Below are 18,985 nucleotides of genomic sequence, written 5' to 3' on the forward strand. Positions count from 1 at the left end.
TGGGGAGGGGCAAGGGTAAGCTGTGACGAAGTGAGACAGTGGCATGGACCTATATACACTAGCAAACGTAGGGTGGATAGCTAGTGGGAAGCAGCCTCATAGCACAGGGAGATCAGCTCCGTGCTTTGTGACCACCTAGAGGGGTGGGATAGGGAGGGTGGGAGAGAGGGTGATGCAAGAGGGAAGAGATATGGGAACATATGTATATGTATAGCTGATTCACTTTGTTGTAAAGCAGAAACTAACACTCCATTGTAAAGCAATTATACTCCAATAAAGATGTTAAAAAAAACGAGTAACTCCCACATTCATTTATTCACTTATTCATATTCACTGAGTGCCTGCTACATTCCAGCATTATTCAAGGCAGAATCACCCCATATCCCCTACTTTTTGTGGGGCATGAGGTAGAGGACAAAGTAAGACCCTGGCCTGTGTCCCCCTCTTCTTCTCATCTCCCCAAGACTGTATCCCACACCAGGAAGGGCCCTGTGCAAACTGTGTGGATGCTCCAGTCAGCTTGTCTAAGCTTCGTCCACACCCATCTGGCTAGAGTCAAAGGAGGATGGACCCCAGGAAGAGGCCTATGCAGACTCTGGAAGTAGGCTTGGGGCCAAAGTGTGGGCTCTTGGTACATGTTCTGGAAGGAGCGGTGGAGGCTCTGTGTGGCATATCCACTTGGCTACACAGACTATGCAGGGGGGAGGGGGGAGGGAGGGAGGACCAGAGGAGGGCCAGAGAGGGCTTCCTGCAACTTATGGTGTGTAAGGGCAGTACTCATTTTATTTTTCTCACTGTTGTGGCCTCTCCCATTGTGGAACACAGGCTCCGGACGCGCAGGCCCAGCGGCCATGGCTCACGGGCCCAGCCGCTCCGCGGCACGTGGGATCCTCCCGGACCGGGGCACGAACCCGCGTCCCCTGCATCGGCAGGCGGATTCTCAACCACTGCGCCACCAGGGAAGCCCCTCAGTACTCATTTTAGGTACAGGGAATCCATGAAGAAAACGTGCAAAAATCTCTGCCTTCATGGTACTTACATTCCAGTGGAGGGAGACAGACTATAAACAAGTACCTGAGTGAACAAGTAAACAGCTACATATAGAGGGTATTTGACAGTAATAAGTACTCTGGAGAAAACAAGAGGTACAGACAGTGCAATTTTAAATAGTGTGGGTCAAGGAAGGTATATTAGCTCCCTGGGGCTGCTATAATAAAGTACCACAAAGTAAATGCCTTAAATAAGAGAAATATATTGTCTCACAGACCTCTGAAACCAAGGTGTTGGTAGGGTCTCTAAGGAACCTCAGGGTTCCTTCTGAGGCTGTGAGGGAGAATTACTTCCATGTCTCTCTCCTGGCTTCTGGTAACCTCAGGTGTTCCTTGGCTGGTAGATGGCTATCTTCTCCTTGTGACTTCACACCACCTTCCCTTTGTATGTGTCTGTCTCCGTTTGTAAATTTCCCCTTTCTATAAGAACGCCTGTCATGTTGGCTTAGGATTTCACCCTAACGAATGACTTCATTTTATCTGGATCGTCTGCAAAGACCTTATTTCAAAATAAGGTCATAGTCACAGGCACTAGGGGTTAGGATTTCCACGTCTTTCAGAGGGACACAATTCAACCCACATCAGAAAGCTTTATTGTGAAGATGGCGTTTGAGCAAAAGCCCGAAGGTGGGGGGTAAGGGGGTGAGCTGTGCTGAGACCTGGGGCAAGGGCTTTACAGCAGAGAGAACAGCAAGTGCACAGGCCCTGCTTTCTCCTCCAGAATAACATTTTGGTGGGTTAATAGTGAGCCGGGAGGTCAAGGAGAGAGAGTCAGCAGCAGAATGAGGCAGTAGGGTTGGAAATGACCCATCCGGCTCTCGTGGGTGCCCTGCATGACCTCATAGTCCATCCGTTTAGAGTGCTGGAGATTCTTCCATTTCCCGAAAGCACAGTATAAGGTCACTGAAAGCAGGGAATGAGTCCCCTACCTCTTTGTACCCTCATGGTGCTCAGTGAACATGTGTGATGCTCAGGGTACATTAGCCACTATCTTCTTTCATTTCCACCCCAAGAAATGGCTTGTGCCCGTTAGCACAGGAAGAGCCCATGGGACGAAAGGGAATTTGGCTGGAGGCAGGAAAGGCGACAAAGACAAGGGAGTCAAGTTTATCACTGGAAGGTGTTTATGGAATCTTATCGTCATCTACTGCCAGCCTCTTGTCATGATCGGCCCCCCCATAAGTAACATGACCGACACTGGTAGCTTTAATTCGAATTTTCTGAGCTTTTAAAATCCTATCCTACCAATGAAAATGAGAGAAGTGAAAGAGAATAGGCAAGTTTTCTGAAATTCAAATTTGGAGTAAGAGGAACCGTCTTTCGTTGAAATCTGACAGCCACTGATCAATTCCAGCGTTACGGAAGGACCCACGTAGCATCGAAAGTTCTGATTTATCTTATTTCTTCAGGAGTGGGACAAGCAGTTCTGTAGACGTCCATTTGAATCATTCCTAACCTTCTGACTTCCCTTATCTGCAAGTTGGAATGCTCTCTGGAGCTGTCAGCCATCAGCCCCCGCCCCTTCCCTCCCATCCTGCCCGGTCCTCAGATAACAATCCTCTCCAAACAGGCTTTGTTCCCACCACGTTTGGAATGCTTCAAAGTCAAGCTGAATGTGAATAAGAACCAAAGTCGCTTCATTCCATTCCATTCACCTTCCTCTCACATTCCACACCTCGCTCTTAGCTGGAGGGGGTCGGGTTGCTTTCCGATCACGACTCGCCCAATTCCGACTGCTTTGGCCCGGGCTTGTTGGGAGACTAAGTCCTTTGTTCCTGTCGTCCTTGGGGCCCTGGGCGCCCTTCCTCGCCGTCCCAGGTCTGCAACGGTCCCCTCCCTGCCTGTCAAAAGCCCACTCCGTATCCAAATCCTCCTGTAAGACTTTGGCCCGCAGCTATTTTCTGGTGACGTGCGCCCTTGGCTTCCCCCTCAGGCTGGAACAGGAAGCACAGAATCTTGTTTAAAGGGTGGCTGAGGGATAAAAAGAACAAACGTCAGCCCGTTCCGGAGCCTTGCACTTTCTGGGGTTTTCAAAGTAGAAAAGTTTCCTCCAGCTTCCTTTCCAGGGCTCCCCCTCTCTCCTCCAAAATGGAGCCGCTTAGCGCCTGGGGCGGTGGGCTGCCCAGGCCGGTTTTTTGTTTCATCAGGAATGTTGGGGTGGGAAAGGGAGAAGGGTGAACGACAGGCCTTGTGTACGCCCAGCAAGATCTCCTTGGAACCTATGAACTCCCAAGTATCCTTAAAGGGCTCAGAAATTAACCGGCATCGAGCATCCCTCAGGGGCCTTGCACATTCATTTTCCTGGTATAGTTTTAGCTTCACTCACACACAGAGGCGCACGCGCAAACCACTGTGGGGTAGGTTTTATTATGCTCATCTTACAGATGCAGAAACTGAGGTTTGCAAGGCTAAAGGTCTGTGGGTCACAGAGCTAGCAAGAGGTGAAGCCCAGATCGAATTCAGTCCTGAGTTCAAAGTCTGTACTCTTTCATTGCCTGTTATTTAAAAATAAATATTGTTGTTTTTCTGATTATCTAAGTGATACATATTTTTTTAAACTTATTTTTCTCTTGAAGTATAGTTGATTTACAGTGTTGTGTTAGTTTCTGGTGTAGAGCAAAGTGATTCAGTTATACATATATGTATCAATATATACATATTCTCTTTCAGATTCTTTTCCCTTACGGTTTATTATAGGATATTGAATACAGTTACCTGTGCTATACAGTAGGTCCTTGTTGTTTATTTTATATATAGTAGTGTGTATCTGTTATTCCCATACGCCTAATTTATCCCTCCCCCCTTTCCCCTTTGGTAACCCTAAGTTTGTTTTGTATGTCTGTGAGTCTGTTTCTGTTTTGTAAATAAGCTCATTTGCATCATTTTTTAAGATTCCACATACAAGTGATATCATATGTTATTTGTCTTTGTCTGACTTACTTCACTTAGTATGATCATTTCTAGGTCCTCCAATCTCTATGATTATCTAAGTAGTACATATTCTTTATAGAGAATTTGGAAGACAAAATAAAATATAAAATTAAAATAATCTATAATTCCACTCTCCAGAGGTAGGAGTCACTATTAACATTTTAGTCTCCTTTTCTCCAGCCTGAGTTTATGTTATGCTATCCTATTTTATGTCCTGCTTCTTTTGATGTTTTGGGTTTTCTTGTTTGTTTCTAAATAGTCCTTATTTTATTTTTATTTATTTATTTTTTTAACAGTCTTTATTTTTCAGAGCAGCTTTAGGTTCACAGCAAAACTGACAGGAAGGTACAGAGAGTTCCCTTATTCCCCTACCCCCAAATACGCACAGGCTCCTGCACTGTTGACATCCTGCACCACAGTGGTATATTTGATACACCTGATGAACCTGTACTGACATCATTATCCCCTAAAGTCCACAGTTTACATTAGGGTTCACCCTTGGTGTTGTACATTCTACAAGTTTTCACAAACGTATAATGACACATACCCACTTTTATAGTGTTAAACAGAATAGTTTCACTGTCCTAAAAATCCTCTGTATTCTGTCTATCCATCCCTTCCTCCTCTAACCCCTGAACATTCTACTGTCTCCATAGTTTTGACTTTTCCAGAATGTCATATAGTTGAAATCATAAAGTATATAGCTTTTATAGATTGGCTTCTTTCGTTTAGTAATATGCACTTAAGTTTCCTCCATACCTTTTCATGGCTTGGTAACTCATTTCTTTTTTAGTAGTGAATAATATTCCATTGTGTAAAATGTACCATAGTTTTTTTAACCATTCACCTATTGAAGGACATCTTGCTTGCTTCTAGTTTTGGCAGTTATGAACAAAGATGCTATAAACATCTGTGTGCAGGTTTTTGTGTGGACAGAAGTTTTCACCTCATTTGGGTAAATACCAAGGAGCATGATTGCTGGATTGTGTGGTACGAGTATATTTGGTTTTGTATGAAACTGCCAAACGGTCTTCCAAAGTGGCTGTACCATTTTGTATTCCCACCAGCAATGAACGTGAGTTCCTGTTCCTCCACATCCTCACCAATAGGTGATGTTGTCAGAGTTTGGGATTTTTTTTCATTCGAATAGGTGTGTAGTTATACCTTACTGTTGTTCTAATTTGCATTTCCCTAATGACGTATGATGTTGAACATCCTTTTACATGCTCATTTTCCACCTTTATACCTTCTTTGGTGATGTGTCTGTTCAGATATTTTGCCCATTTTAAAATTAGGTTGTTCATTTTCTTATTGTTGAGTTTTAAGTGTTCTTTGTATGTTCTGGATAACGATCCTTTTATGAGATGTCTTTTGCAAATACTTTATAACATTCTGTGGCTTGCTTTCTCATTTTCTTGACTGAGTCTTTTGCAGAGCAGAAGTTTTTTTTTAATTGTAATGAAATGCAGCTTATCAGTTACTTCTTTCATGGAACATACATTTGGTGTTGTATTTAAAAAGTTATTGCCATAACAAAGGTCATCTAGATTTTCCCCTTTGTTATCTTGTAGGAGAGTTTTATAGTTTTGCATTCACATTTAGGTTTATGTTCCATTTTGAGTTAATTTTGTGATTGGTGTAAGGTCTGTGTGCAGATTCTTTTTTTTTCCTTTCTTCTTTTTTTTTTTGTTTTTTGCTTGTTTGTTTTTTGTTTGTATGTGGATGTCTGTTGTTGCAGCACCATTTGTTGAAAAGACTGTCGTTTCTCCATTGTATTGCCTTTACTGCTCTGTCAAAGATGAGTTGACTATATTTATGTGGGTCTATTTCTGGGTTATCTGTTCTGTTCTATTGATCTATTAGTCTGTTTTTTTGCCAATAAAAGCCTATCTCGATTACTGTCTTGAAGTCAGTTCGTGTCAGCTTTGTTCTTCTCCTTCAATATTGTATTGGTGATTCTGGATCTTTTGCCTCGCCATATTAACTTTAGAATCAGTTTGTCAATATCCACAAAACAACTTGCTGGGATTTTGACTGGGATTGCACTGAATCTATGGATCAAGTTGGAAAGAACTGACGTCTTGACAATGTTGAGTCTTCCTATCTGTGAATGTGGAATAGCTCTTCATTTATTCAGCTCTTTTATTTCTTTCATCAGTTTTGTAGTTTTCCTCACATAGATCTTGTTCATGTTATTTGAGATTTATACCTAAATATGTCATTATTGGGGGTGTTAATTTAAATGGTATTTTGTTTTTTATTTCAAATTACTGATGTATAAGAAAGTGATTGACTTTTGTATTTTAACCTTGTATCCTGCAACCTTGCTATAATCATCCAACTTTAGTTCCAGGGTTTTTTTGGTCGATTCTTTCAGATTTTCTACATAGACAGTCATGTCATCTTCGAACAAAGACAGTTTTATTTATTTTTTCCCAACCTGTACACCCTTTTTTAAAAAAAATATGGAACACTTCACGAATTTGCGTGCCCATCCTTGAGCAGGGGCCGTGCTAATCTTCTCTGTATCATTCCAATTTTAGCATACATGCTGCTGAAGAGAGCACTCCAACCTGTTTCCCTTTTATATCCCTTTCTTGTCTTGTTGCATTAGCTAGGACTTGCAATACAGTGTTTAAAAGGAACGGTGGGAGAAAATATCCTTGCCTTGTTTCTGATCTTAGCAGGAAAGAATGTAGTTTCTCACCATTTGTTGTATTAGCCATAGTTTTTCTGTAGATGTTCTTTATCAAACTGAGGAAGTTCCTGCTCTATTCCTAGCTTGCTGAAAGTTTATATCACGCATGGGTGTTGGATTTTGTCAAATACTTTTTCTGCATCTATTGATATGATCACGTGATTTTTCTCCTTTAGCCTGTTGATGTGGTGGATTGAATGAGCCTTGCATAGCTGGAATAAATTCCCCTTGGTTATGCTGTATAATTCTTACTATACATTGCTGGATTTGACTAGCTAATATTTTGCTGAGGATTTTTTCCATCTATGTTCATGAGAGATCTTGGTCTGTAGTTTTCTTTGCTTGTAATGTCTTTGTCTGGTTTGGGTATTAGAGCAATGCTGAGCTCATAGTATAAGTTAGGAAGTATTGCCTTTGCTTCTATCATCTAGAAGAGATGGTAGAGAATGAGTATACATTCTTTCTTAAATGTTTGGTAGAATTGCCCCAGTGAATCCATATGGGCCTAGTGCTTTCTGATTTGGAAAGTTATTAATTATTGGCTCATTTTTAAAATTAGATATAGGTCTATTCAAATTGTCTATTTCTTCTACTGTGAGTTTTGGCAGATTGTGTCTTTCAAGGAGTAGATCAATTTCATCTAGATTATCAAGTCTGTGGGCATAGAGTTGTTCATAATATTCCATTATTAGCCTTTTTATGTCCATGGCATCCTTTTTTTTCATTTCTGATGTTAGTCATTTGTGTCTTCTCTCTTGTTTTCTTAGTTAGCCTGGTTAGTGGCTTACCAATTTCCTGAGCTTTTCAAAGAACAAGCTTTTGGTCTTGTCAGTTTTCTCTGTTGATTTCTTGTTTTCAATATCATTGATTTCTACTCTAATTTTTATTTATTTTCTTCTGCTCTCTTTGGATTTAATTTGCTCTCCTTTCACTAGTTTCCTAAGGTTTACATTATTGATTTTAGATTTTTCTTCTTATCTAACATATTCATTTAATGCTAAACCTTTCCCTCTAAACACTGCTTTTTCTGCATTCTACATAGTTTAAGTTGTATTTTCCTTTTCATTTAGTTCAAAGTATTTTAAAATTGGTCTTCAGATTTCCTCTTTTTTTAAAAAAATTATTTATTTATTTATTTATTGAAAAAAACAAACAAACAAGTTGCCAGCTGACTTAGTGTCTGGTGAGGGCCAAATTTCTTGTTCATAATGTGGGTCTTCTGGTTCTGTAATTAAATGATATAATGGGCATAAGATCTTTTGTGTGCTACATTTATTAGGTCACTAATCCCATATTTGAGGTCTCATGACCTAATCACCTCCCTAAAGCCCCACCTCCTAATACCATCAGCAAGGAGCTGGGTTTCAAAATTTGAAAATTAGAGGTACAAAATGTTTATACCATAACAGGGACCACAGGGTTAATTTATTTTTCCTTTCATGTTAAAAGTTTTGCACATATATATTTATTATGTAATCCTCAAACCCTTGCTTTTTTTTAAGATCCTTTTCTCATATAGGCTAGTACGAGCATTGAGTAGAGTTCCCTGTGCTATACAGCAGGTCCATATCAATACTTATCTATTTTATATATAGTAGTGTGTATATGTCAGTCCCATTCTCCCAAATTATACCTCCCCCACTTATCCCCTGGTAACCATAAGTTTGTTTTCTATATCCATGACTCTATTTCTGTTTTGTAAATAAGTTTTCTACCGTTTTTTTTTTAGATTCCACATATAAGCAATATCACATGATATCTGTCTTTCTGTGTCTGACTTGCTTCACTCAGCATAACAATCTCTAAGTCCATCCATGTTGCTGAAAAACCCTTAATTGTTAAGGATAACTCTCAATTTGTTCCAGTGTCATCAGCAATTCTTTCTGGCAGACATGTAATAACACTTTTTAAACAGGGATATTGAGACCAAGGCTCCTGACCTATTCTGTTTAATGATGTCGTATCTCACACGGCACCCCATCATCACCAATACAACCACAAAGTTCAAATGAAAATGACAGGTATTATCAAGTTTGACAAGAATGTGTATAATCCTTGAATCTCATTCACTGCTGCTCAGGATGAAAATTCATACAAATGTTTTGAAAATATTTAGAAGTATGTGGCTGTAGGTAGGAGGCCTCAGTTCCTTGCCACATGGATCTCTCCTTAGGGCTACATGAGTGTCCTCATGACATGGAAGCTGGCTTACCCCAGGATGAGCGATCTGGGACAAGGTGACCATCCCTGGTTTCGCATCAACGTAATCTCAGGCACAAACCTCCTTGTTTTTCCATTTTGTCTTTAAGTTACTTGTTGAAACAACTGGCCTGTGGTCCCCAGGACTGTCGCAGCTTCGGCTGCTGGGGCCCCTCCAGAGCCAGCAGCCTCAGTGAGGCTGCCCTCCCCTCAGGCTCCGGGGCCCAGATGTCTTCTTTGAACCATGTGTTGTTTAAATGTGTACTTAATGTTCAAGTATTTGGGATTTTCCAGCTATCTTTTTGTTCTTATTTCTAGTTTAATTCCAGTGTGGTCTGAAAGCAGACATTGTATGATTTCTCTTCTTTTACAGCTGTTAAAGTGTGTTTTATGGCCCAGAAGGTGGTCTATTTTGGTAAAGGTTCCATGTGAGCTAGAGAAGAATGTATACTCCATTGTATGTGGATGAAGTAGTCTATAGATGTCTATCATATCCAGTTGACTGATGGTGCTCTTGAGTTCAACTATGTCTTTACTGATATTTTTGCTTCATGGATTTGTCCATTTCGGATAGAGGGTTGTTTAATCCTCCAACTATGATAGTGGATTCATCTCCTTACAATTTCTCCTTACATTGTAGCAGTTTTGTTTCACGTATTTTGGTGCTCTGTTGTTAGGCACGTGTGCATTAAAGATTGTTATTTCTTCTACGTAACTTTTAAAAAAAAAATTATTTATTTATTTTATTTATTTTTGGCTGTGTTGGCTCTTTGCTGCCGCATGCGGGCTTTCTCTAGTTGTGGTGAGCAGGGGCGAGCGGGGGCTACTCTTCGTTGCGGCGCGCTGGCCTCTCATTGCAGTGGCCTCTCTCATTGTGGAGCACGGGCTCTAGGCACATGGGCTTCAGTAGTTGCGGCACGTGGGCTCAGTAGTTGTGGCTCACGGGCTCTAGAGCACAGGCTCAGCAGTTGTAGCACATGAGCTCAGTTGCTCCGCGGCAGGTGGGATCCTCCTGGGCCAGGGATCGAACCCGTGTCCCCAGCATTGGCAGGCGGATTCTCAACCACTGCGCCACCAGGGAAGCCCATAAATAACTTTTTAAGTCTAAGTTACTAAGCATAATAACTTAAGTCTATGCTACGTGTTACAATTTTATGTCCTATTTTTTTCTCATTAAAAACATGATGTTGTTCCTAGGCACAAGCTTTTTTTACTCCATAAATCTAATATTTCTTAATCAACTTGGTTCAGACCGATTTGTGATGATTCACCGTATTGCCACAGCAAGATGTTATTCATGTGCCCTGGGGACTTGTAGGATGGGGTACAAGACATCAGATGGAGAACAGGTTGAGAGGGAGTCCTTGACAACGGGTAGCTATCATCAGCAAGAGAGATGGCAGAAGAACGGGCAAAAGTTTCAGTTATTGGGTGAGAGAGCAGGTCAGCATCAGCATAGACTGGACCAGTGAAGCTCCTTCCATTCTAATACCTGCCTGTTAGTACAGAGTTAAGACCAGGAATCTAAAGTAGAAAGCAGCTGGGTGCTTCTTGAGAGGGAAGCCAAAGATGTGGGCAAAGGGCAGGGCAAGGTTCAGAGCCCACGTAGAGTAGACAGCAGGGTCAACACCACTCACCAAGGCTGAGTGTCCAGCAGGTCTGCTAGATGGGGTCTCCAGTCTCTATTCTGAAACTCAGGCAACTTTCTCATCTGCCACCTTGGATTTGTGTAGTACTTCCTGCCTCCTGGGCAGCCAAACCACAGTTTGAAAGTGAGCCATGACAGATGTTTGACATGTGAACCCTCTTTAGTAACTGCCTCTGGGAATTGCCTCGGTTACTGCCCCGTTCTATTCACCTGTCTTCTGAAACCTTGGCCTTGATTGACCATGTGTATGATCAGAATGGAAGGAGGAGAAAAGGCTCTAAAGAAAGGATTGAGTGATGTTCAAATAGGTTGGGTGAGGTGTAGAGTTAACAGCAATGGCCTTAATGCTATTGAATCAGCTGGGTTTCAGACTGTTCTCGGTTTCAAGGTCTCCAAGGTCTATGCTCAGTACAGTCATGCGCCGGGCTTCAGGACTTCCAGCCTCCTCACGTGACAGTAACTCTGAGCAAGCTTTCAGTGCCAACCAACTCACTAGCTCCAAAGATAAGGGTTGGCTTTATCTTGCCCTCTGAGAGGGCCTTTTGCATCTTTCCCGGGCTAAAATTTCTGCTGAGCCATCTTTTGTTTTCACTGAAATACGGTTGTTGCTTTCCCATAACAGACGAGTAGAGAACGCTCTATATGTGGCAGTAGAATCCTCTCATAACCATTGCCTTGAAGCCAGGAGACAGTGTGGTAGAATCCAGGGGATCGAAGTCTCAGACTTTGAATCCATGTATGACTAGCTGCGGTGGAAGGGCCAGGAAGAGCAGAGCAGGAGAGGAAGGGAGCACAGTGACGTGGTCAGCATGCAGGGTCAGACGTGCCTTTGTTCCTTCCTGCCTTGTTATTGTCCAGCTTTGCGCTCATTACTTACTCCGAGCCTCAGTTTCCCCGACAAGAATTCCCAGCATGGGTTCTCGCAGAGGGGTTACTTATTCAGCACCTGTTTATTGAGCACCTATTAAGCGCAGTGAGTCATGTGTTCTTCCCCTTCCATCCCAGATGGCTAGCACGGTATCTGGCGCATTTCAAGCATTAAATCAATTCTCACTGAATAAGTAAATAGATGGATGGATGGCAAAAAGTAATTGAATGGAGAAAAAAAATGAATCACTATAGAAATACTGACCTCTGAGAATGTGCTTAGAAGGGTTGAAGGTTAGAGGAAGTGCTGGCTTTGATGCCTCTAGCAGTCACTAGTACAGCCACGGAAGTAGATGGAAATAAATATAGTTGGCTCCCTTCAAAATACACAGCACAGAGAAGCAGCGTTGCTAGGAAAGGGATGGAAGGCCAGAAGTTAACCAGCTCCACTGTGTAAGGAGCGATGTGGCCCAATGAGACAGTTGGGCCAATTTCATGAATGCCCTTAATGATTAATTTCTTAGTTAATAATTGACGTGTCATAGCAGAGAAGCCTGAAAACTGAGATGGCAATTGTTTCATTACTTTGGGTTCTCCTGCGTGTCCGGGCCCTGCTAATCATCACCATGGGATATGTGGAAACATCAGCAAGGGAAGGTGCGTTTTTAGCCTTCTGAAGTGTTTAAATAAATTCAAATAAAATAAATGTAAATAAAATCTCCTGAGGTACCAGAAGAGGGATGAACATAGTCAAGAAGGTATATTGGGGACGTGCCCGGTGGTTCAGTGGTTAGGACTCCGCGCTTCCACTGCAGGGGGCGGGGCTTCGATCCCTGGTTGGGGAGTTAAGACCCCGTGTGCCTCGTGGTGAGGCCAAAAAAAAATTAAAAAAAAAAAGAATGTGTTCTGACTTCCCTGAATATCTGGGTGCTCTAAACAGGTCCTTATTTAGGATTTGAGACCCTGAGAACCGGGCTGCCAGAGAACCAAGTCACCCCACACATAACAGGGGGGACTAGTATAACAGGAAGCGCTCTAGAGATTTCTGCCTTGTCATTTCCTCTTTAAATACAACAGAAAAGTCCATTTAGCTGGGATTCTGGAACACTGCCTACTCTTCCTGTCCTATCTGACTGTAAAATTCAACCAGGGATCATAAATAATAGACTCTAGGCCAAAAATACATCGGGGAATCCCGTCAAATAGAAAGGCTGACGTCAGTGACTTCTGCACGGCCTCTGATTTTTAGTCTAAAGAGGGAGAGGTGAGCTCCCAGATCCCAGTGTTCCTGCTGCGTGCAGCTGGGGGAAGGGAATGAAATAGAGCTGAGGCTCAGCTCAGCCCAGGTAGCCCTGGTGTTCTCTTAGCCGTTGCCGCATAATAAATTTCCCCAGGACTTAGCAGGTTAAAAGAACAGTCTGCCACAAAAAAAAAAAAAAAAAGAAAAAAAAGAAACTAACCGGGCTTCCCTGGCGGCGCAGTGGTTGAGAGTCCGCCTGCCGATGCAGGGGACACGGGTTCGTGCCCCGGTCCTGGAGGATCCCACGTGCCGCAGAGCGTCTAGGCCCGTGAGCCATGGCCGCTGAGCCTGTGCGTCCGGAGCCTGCGCTCCGCAACGGGAGAGGCCACAACGGTGAGAGGCCCGCGTACCACAAAAAAAAAAAAAAAAAAAAGAAGAACAGTCTGTCTCATGACTCTGTGGGTCAGGAATTCGGGAAAGTTCAACTGGACAATTTTTCTGCTTCATGTGGCATCAGCTCAGGAGTCAGCTGGTAGAGGCCTCATCTGGAGGGTCTGTGGCTTCACGCCTCCACTCACATGCCTAGAGCCTGGTGGCTTGGCTGGAACAGCTGACCGGGGCATGTTCATGAGACCTCCTGGCATGGAAGTCTCCGGGCAGTCAACCTCTTACAGGGTGGCTCAGGGCTCCCAGAGAAAGTGTTCCAAGAAACCTGGGTGGCAGCTGTAAAACGTCTTATGTCTTTACCCCAGGAGTTCTAGAACGTCACTTGTGTAGCATTCTACTGGTCGAGCGAGTCACTAAGGCCAGGCCAGCTCCAAGGTTAGAGGCACAAGATGCCGCCTCTCAGGTAGCAAGCATTTGTGGTCACCATTAACCTCGACCGTCGGAGAATGGAAGAAATGTCTACCCAGTGGAGGCGGGCCACCTGCAGAAGCAGCTTTTCACTTCTCAGCAGGAACAGGAAGAAGACTGAAGAGATGCAAGGCAGGCTGTGACCCTTCCAACCCTCTCAGAGACCCGGGGGTGCTGCAAACAGCCCCCGAGACCCAGAGACCCAGGCCCTTCCCTGTGAGTACCTTTCTCTAAAACGAAGAGCTGTCTCTGACCTCTCTCCCTAAGCTTTCAGCCCATCTCATCTACAAACTCTTATACCTCTGGAGGCCTTGAAAAACTGGAGATGCTCTTTCTGCAGCAACATATTAGAATTGGTGAGAAAACCAAATCACAGGCCTCAAAGCCAGCACATCCTACGAACATTCAAGTGCGGGCCTTTCTTTCCGTGTTAAAGACAACATACCTCATAAAATTTCCCATTATGTTTTTCCAGTTTCTAAACACCTAGAAGCGAGATCATGGGTGACGACAATCCATGCGTTCCACAATAGACATTTACTGCCCTCAACCACGGGCCAAGCACAGAGCTGGCCCCTAGCAGTACAAAGAAGGAGGAAACACATAGAGCCTTCACACCAAGCGAGTCATAGGTAATAACAAGAGCCCAGACCTTCTCAATGCCCTCTGAGTAAGGACTATCATTTAACCTCTGCACAGAGGAGGAAGGAATCAGGCTCAGAGAGGTCAGGGGACTTGTCTAAGAGCACACAGTGAGGGGTGGTAAAACTGGCATTAGAGCCTAGGTCAGGCTGTGCAGCCTCCTCTCAGAAGACACAAATCCCCTCAGAGAAAAGAAGCAAATGCACTTCTGGGGAAACACTTCTGGGTACAAAGGGTGCTGGTCTTCCTAGAGTCCCCTCCCTCACGTTTCCATCACCGGTGCTGGAAAGGGGACTTGAGCCAACATGCAGGACCGGCCTTTCCAGTTAAGCTACAATCTCTGCAGGCCCCATTGTCTTATTTGGCACTTTTGAAAAATATCCATCCCCTCTGGAGATCAGCCTGGCAATATATAAAGAGAGCTATAAAAGTGTTCATACAACTCTGACCCAATCGTGCCACTGTGGAATATACCTCAGGGTAATATGCAAAAGAGAAAAGAAAGCAAATAGCACAGAGAGGTTTACGGTAACACCATTCCCAGCAGTGGAAAAATGGGGTGTGACCCAAGGCCCCAAATTGAGACAAGGTTATGCGAACTATGGTACATTAAGACAATGGAATGTTATGTTGCTCTTAAAGGGAATCGAGTTTACAGATTCTGTTGATAGATCGAAATGCACACGTAAGAGAATCGCAAGAGAAAAGAGAAGAATGCAAAAGAGTATGTACATTCTGGCTGCCAACATAAATCAGTCTGCGTCCTCCTCGATAAGCATCAGAAACCAACAGAATGATGCAGATAGCTAGTGCTCTAAATTTACAGCATATCTTTCCCTCTGAAGTCCAGAGTACCACGAAGAAAAGATCCATCATTCACTTTGGTTCCTGGTGAGGAGAGAGGGGATTTCCTAATCCCGAGGCTCAGTGTGTGTCTGCAACATCATGTGTCTGCAAGAAGAGCCAGCTCTACGCTCACGTACGTGATACAAACACAGTGTTCTGAGCAAGGCGGGGGAGGGTGCCTGGCCTATACTCGCTACGCCATCTCTCCGTAATTACATATAGTTCCGGGCACCGCACTGCCGGGGAGACGGATAAACCAGAGCTCATTTCAAGGAGGATAACTAGGGTGTGTGGTTTCTAAAGACCATGGAATTTGGGAGAAGCTCGAAAAGCCTAGGAATATCTGGCCTGAAGCAGAAAAACCTATCAGAGACCCAAGAAGCTCTCTTCCAGCCCTTGGGAAGCATTCATGTGGAAGAGGGTCGGGCCTGTTTGGAGGGCTGCGAAGACCTGTGGACAGAAGTTACGGAAGAGCAGAGTTCTCAAGTCAATAGGAGGAGTAGAGTCATTCAAAAGGCAGTGAGTCCCACGCCACCGGAAGTATGCAAGCGAAGCATGTAAGTTCCCATCACATAGATGACCCTCTAGTTTGACCTTCATAAACTCAAGCAGGATTACGCATCAACTCGGGAACGGACCCAGTTTCTCTGACTCATGAAGCCCTGAGGGAAAAGCATATGGTAAAAATAGAATATTCTGCCCTTCATAAACTAGGATAATGCTACTGACCCACTGTCAGTGAGGCTTCCATTTTGAGTAGTTTTCCTAGGACCGATCCTAAGTGTTTACAAAGTGATGTTGTGGAGAACTACAGTCAGGCCAGCGGCGCAACCTAATGCTTTCACGTTTTCCAGTGGAAAGTGAACTATCCCGAACTGAGCAGCTTCCGTGATTTTTGACCTCGTTAATCAAACAAACAATTGTGCCTTTAAGAAACTTACGTTAACATGATATTGTGGTCTAGTGGCTTCTACACTTTTTATTTTATTTTATCTTTTGGCCGTGCTGTACGGCATGTGGAATCTTAGTTCCCTGACCAGGGATCGAACCTGCGTGCCCCCCTGCAGTGGAAGCGTGGCGTCTTAACCACTGGACCAACAGTGAAGTCCCTACACTTTTCAAATTGAGAACCTCATCAGTAAAAAAAATTGAACATGTACCCCTAATGTCTGTTTGTTAATGTACAGATCTATACATGAACTACTGTCAAAACATATTAAATATTCATAAAGCTTAATATCTTTCTCATCTGTAAGTAAAAGTACATAAACAAAAGTTCTAGTATTTTCTCCCCAAACTCCTTGGATCATTTTACTCACCCCTCTCTCCCTGCCCTCAGTGTGAATACTCACTGGAGACACCATAGCTCTTGCCAACCGAGAGGTCAGTCTGATAACATGGGCGCAGCTGTAGTAGAAGCAAACACAGAGGGATTTAAGAGAATTGGGATAGCTGATAAATATAATACCTCCACGTCTGGAAAACCTTTAGGTCTATTGGTAGGCATTGGAGTTGTGGTTTGAGCAACTTGTCCCAAACCAGTTTACAAGTATGACGAATAAAATCTTAAAATAAAATATATGCAACTTTATAACAACTAAATGAAAGCTTTAAAAAAATAAGGGATCTCATCATTGACTTTCAGTAGTGCTAGCTACTGAATGGATGGATTCACTTATTAATTCAGTATTTATTAAGAACCTACTAAGTACCAATTAGGCATTGTGTGCTACGTATTGGGGATACTGTAGAAAGGAAAAAAACAAACAGAGGGGGCTTCCCTGGTGGCGCAGTGGTTGAGAGTCCGCCTGCCGATGCAGGGGACACGGGTTCGTGCCCCGGTCTGGGAAGATCCCACATGCCGCGGACCGGCTGGGCCCGTGAGCCATGGCCGCTGAGCCTGCGCGTCCGGAGCCTGTGCTCCGCAACGGGAGAGGCCACAGTAGTGAGAGGCCCGCGTACCGCAAAAAAAACCAAAAAACAAAAAAACAAAACAGAGGGTCCCTGAGATTGTGAGATAATAAACAAGTATATGAGACAGAAAATACACATGCAGGTAAACAAATATCAGATTGTGGTCTGGGACTTCCCCGGTGGTGCAGTGGTTAAGAATCCACCTGCCGATGCAGGGGACACGGGATTGAGCCCTGGTCCGGGAAGATGCCACATGCCGCGGAGCAACTAAGCCTGTGCGCCACAACTACTGAGCCTGCGCTCTAGAGCCCGCGAGCCACAACCACTGAGCCCACGTGCCTAGAGCCCATGCTTAGAAGAACAAGAGAAGCCACCACAGTGAGAAGCCTATGCACCACAACAAAGAGCAGCCACCGGTCGCTGCAACTAGAGAAAGCCTGCGCAGCAGCGAAGACCCAACGCAGCCAAAAATAAATAAATGAAGATAAATAAATGTATTTTTAAAAATAATGAAATAACATAAATTGTGGTCTGTGCCATGGAGTAAATAAGCAAAGTGATGTGATACACAGGAGTGGAAGGAGGGAGGAATCTACTTCAGATAAAGTGCTCACGGCGGGCTTCTCGGGGAAACTATATCTATCCCAAGAGCTGAAGGCTGAGGAGAGACTACCACATGGAACAGCGTAAAGACGTGCATAGGGGCTTCCCTTCCCTGGTGGCGCAGCGGTTGCGAGTCTGCCTGCCGATGCAGGGGACACGGGTTCGTGCCCCGGTCCGGGAAGATCCCACGTGCCGCGGAGCGGCCGGGCCCGTGAGCCATGGCCGCTGAGCCTGCGCGTCCGAAGCCTGTGCTCCGCAACGGGAGAGGCCACAACAGTGAGAGGCCCGCGTACCGCAAAAAAAAAAAAAAAAGACGTGCATAGCACACTGCCAAACTCAAAGCCAAAGGGCAAACTTAAACTCGTCTTTCAGTCGGAGCCCATCACATATCTTTTATTTATTTATTTTTTAATTATTATCTCTTTTTTGGCCGTGCCACACGGCCTGCAGGACCTTAGTTCCCCGACCAGGGATTGAACCTGTGCCCCCTGCAGTGGCAGCTTGGAGTCTTAACCACTGGACCTCCAGGGAAATTCCCCATCACATATATTTTAACACCCTCTCTGGAGCTTAGAGCAGAACTGTTTCTTTTAGGCGCTCAATGCACTGAGTGAACAGGTATCTGGCTCTAAGAACTTTCCTATAATCGGGCTATTTCTGTCCTCACTCAAGGCAGCACGTACACTCTCCTTTCCCCGGTCAAGGCTTCCTGGCAACCTTTCCAGATGACACAGAAGCAAGCCGACTTCACAGCTACAGACAAACGCCCCACTGGCCCTGCGAGTGGGGAGTTCTCTTAGCTGAGGACGGTCATCCCAACCCACACCTGTGGAAATAGTCAAGGAAACTGGATTTGCTCTAAAGTTGTTCAACTTCCCTGCAAGGGCAACTGCTTTGTCTTAAAATGTAAGACTCCTGGGGCTTCCCTGGTGGCGCAGTGGTTGAGAGTCCGCCTGCCGATGCAGGGGATACGGGTTCGTGCCCCGGTCCGGGAAGATCCCACGTGCCGCGGAGCGGCTGGGCCCGTGAGCCATGGATGCTGAGCCTGCGCGTCCGGAGCCTGTGCTCCGCAATGGGAGAGGCCACAACAGTGAGAGGCCCGCGTACCGCAAAAAAAAAAAAAAAAAAGTAAGACTCCTGGAATGAGCACGCCATAGGTTCTGTGCCTGCTGAAGACGTTAATGTATGGTCGGTAGGTTGGATTTATGAGGCGGCATCATCTGGGAATCACATTCTGTCCATTAGGCAGAGCTAAGTGCTGTCAGGAATGCAGGAAGAGCCGTGCTGAAACGGGGGAGCAGATAAGTGATTACGGCGCCTTAAGTGAATGCATCTGGACCAGCAGGTCCTTCGGTGCCAGCACCACTTTGTGCAACCTGGCTGAGCAGGTCTACTTACTCACCTAACCCTCAGACGTTTGGAAAGCAAAACGCCAGTCCTTTGCTGTTTCATCTCACTGGCTTTTCGTGCACTTACATGACAAGAAAGTTGGA

At 44.4% G+C, this 18,985-nt stretch overlaps 1 non-coding gene across 1 annotated transcript; it reads right to left on the reverse strand.

Annotated features, from left to right (window-relative positions):
- Positions 1–6,439: 6,439 nt before the first annotated feature.
- LOC131747629 (U6 spliceosomal RNA) lies at positions 6,440–6,547 on the reverse strand. The gene has a single exon (XR_009332960.1). It is a non-coding gene; the product is annotated as a U6 spliceosomal RNA (small nuclear RNA).
- Positions 6,548–18,985: the final 12,438 nt, after the last annotated feature.

Source organism: Kogia breviceps, chromosome 20 (genome assembly GCF_026419965.1).
Source record: "Kogia breviceps isolate mKogBre1 chromosome 20, mKogBre1 haplotype 1, whole genome shotgun sequence".
Classification (NCBI taxonomy): Eukaryota; Metazoa; Chordata; class Mammalia; order Artiodactyla; family Physeteridae; genus Kogia; species Kogia breviceps.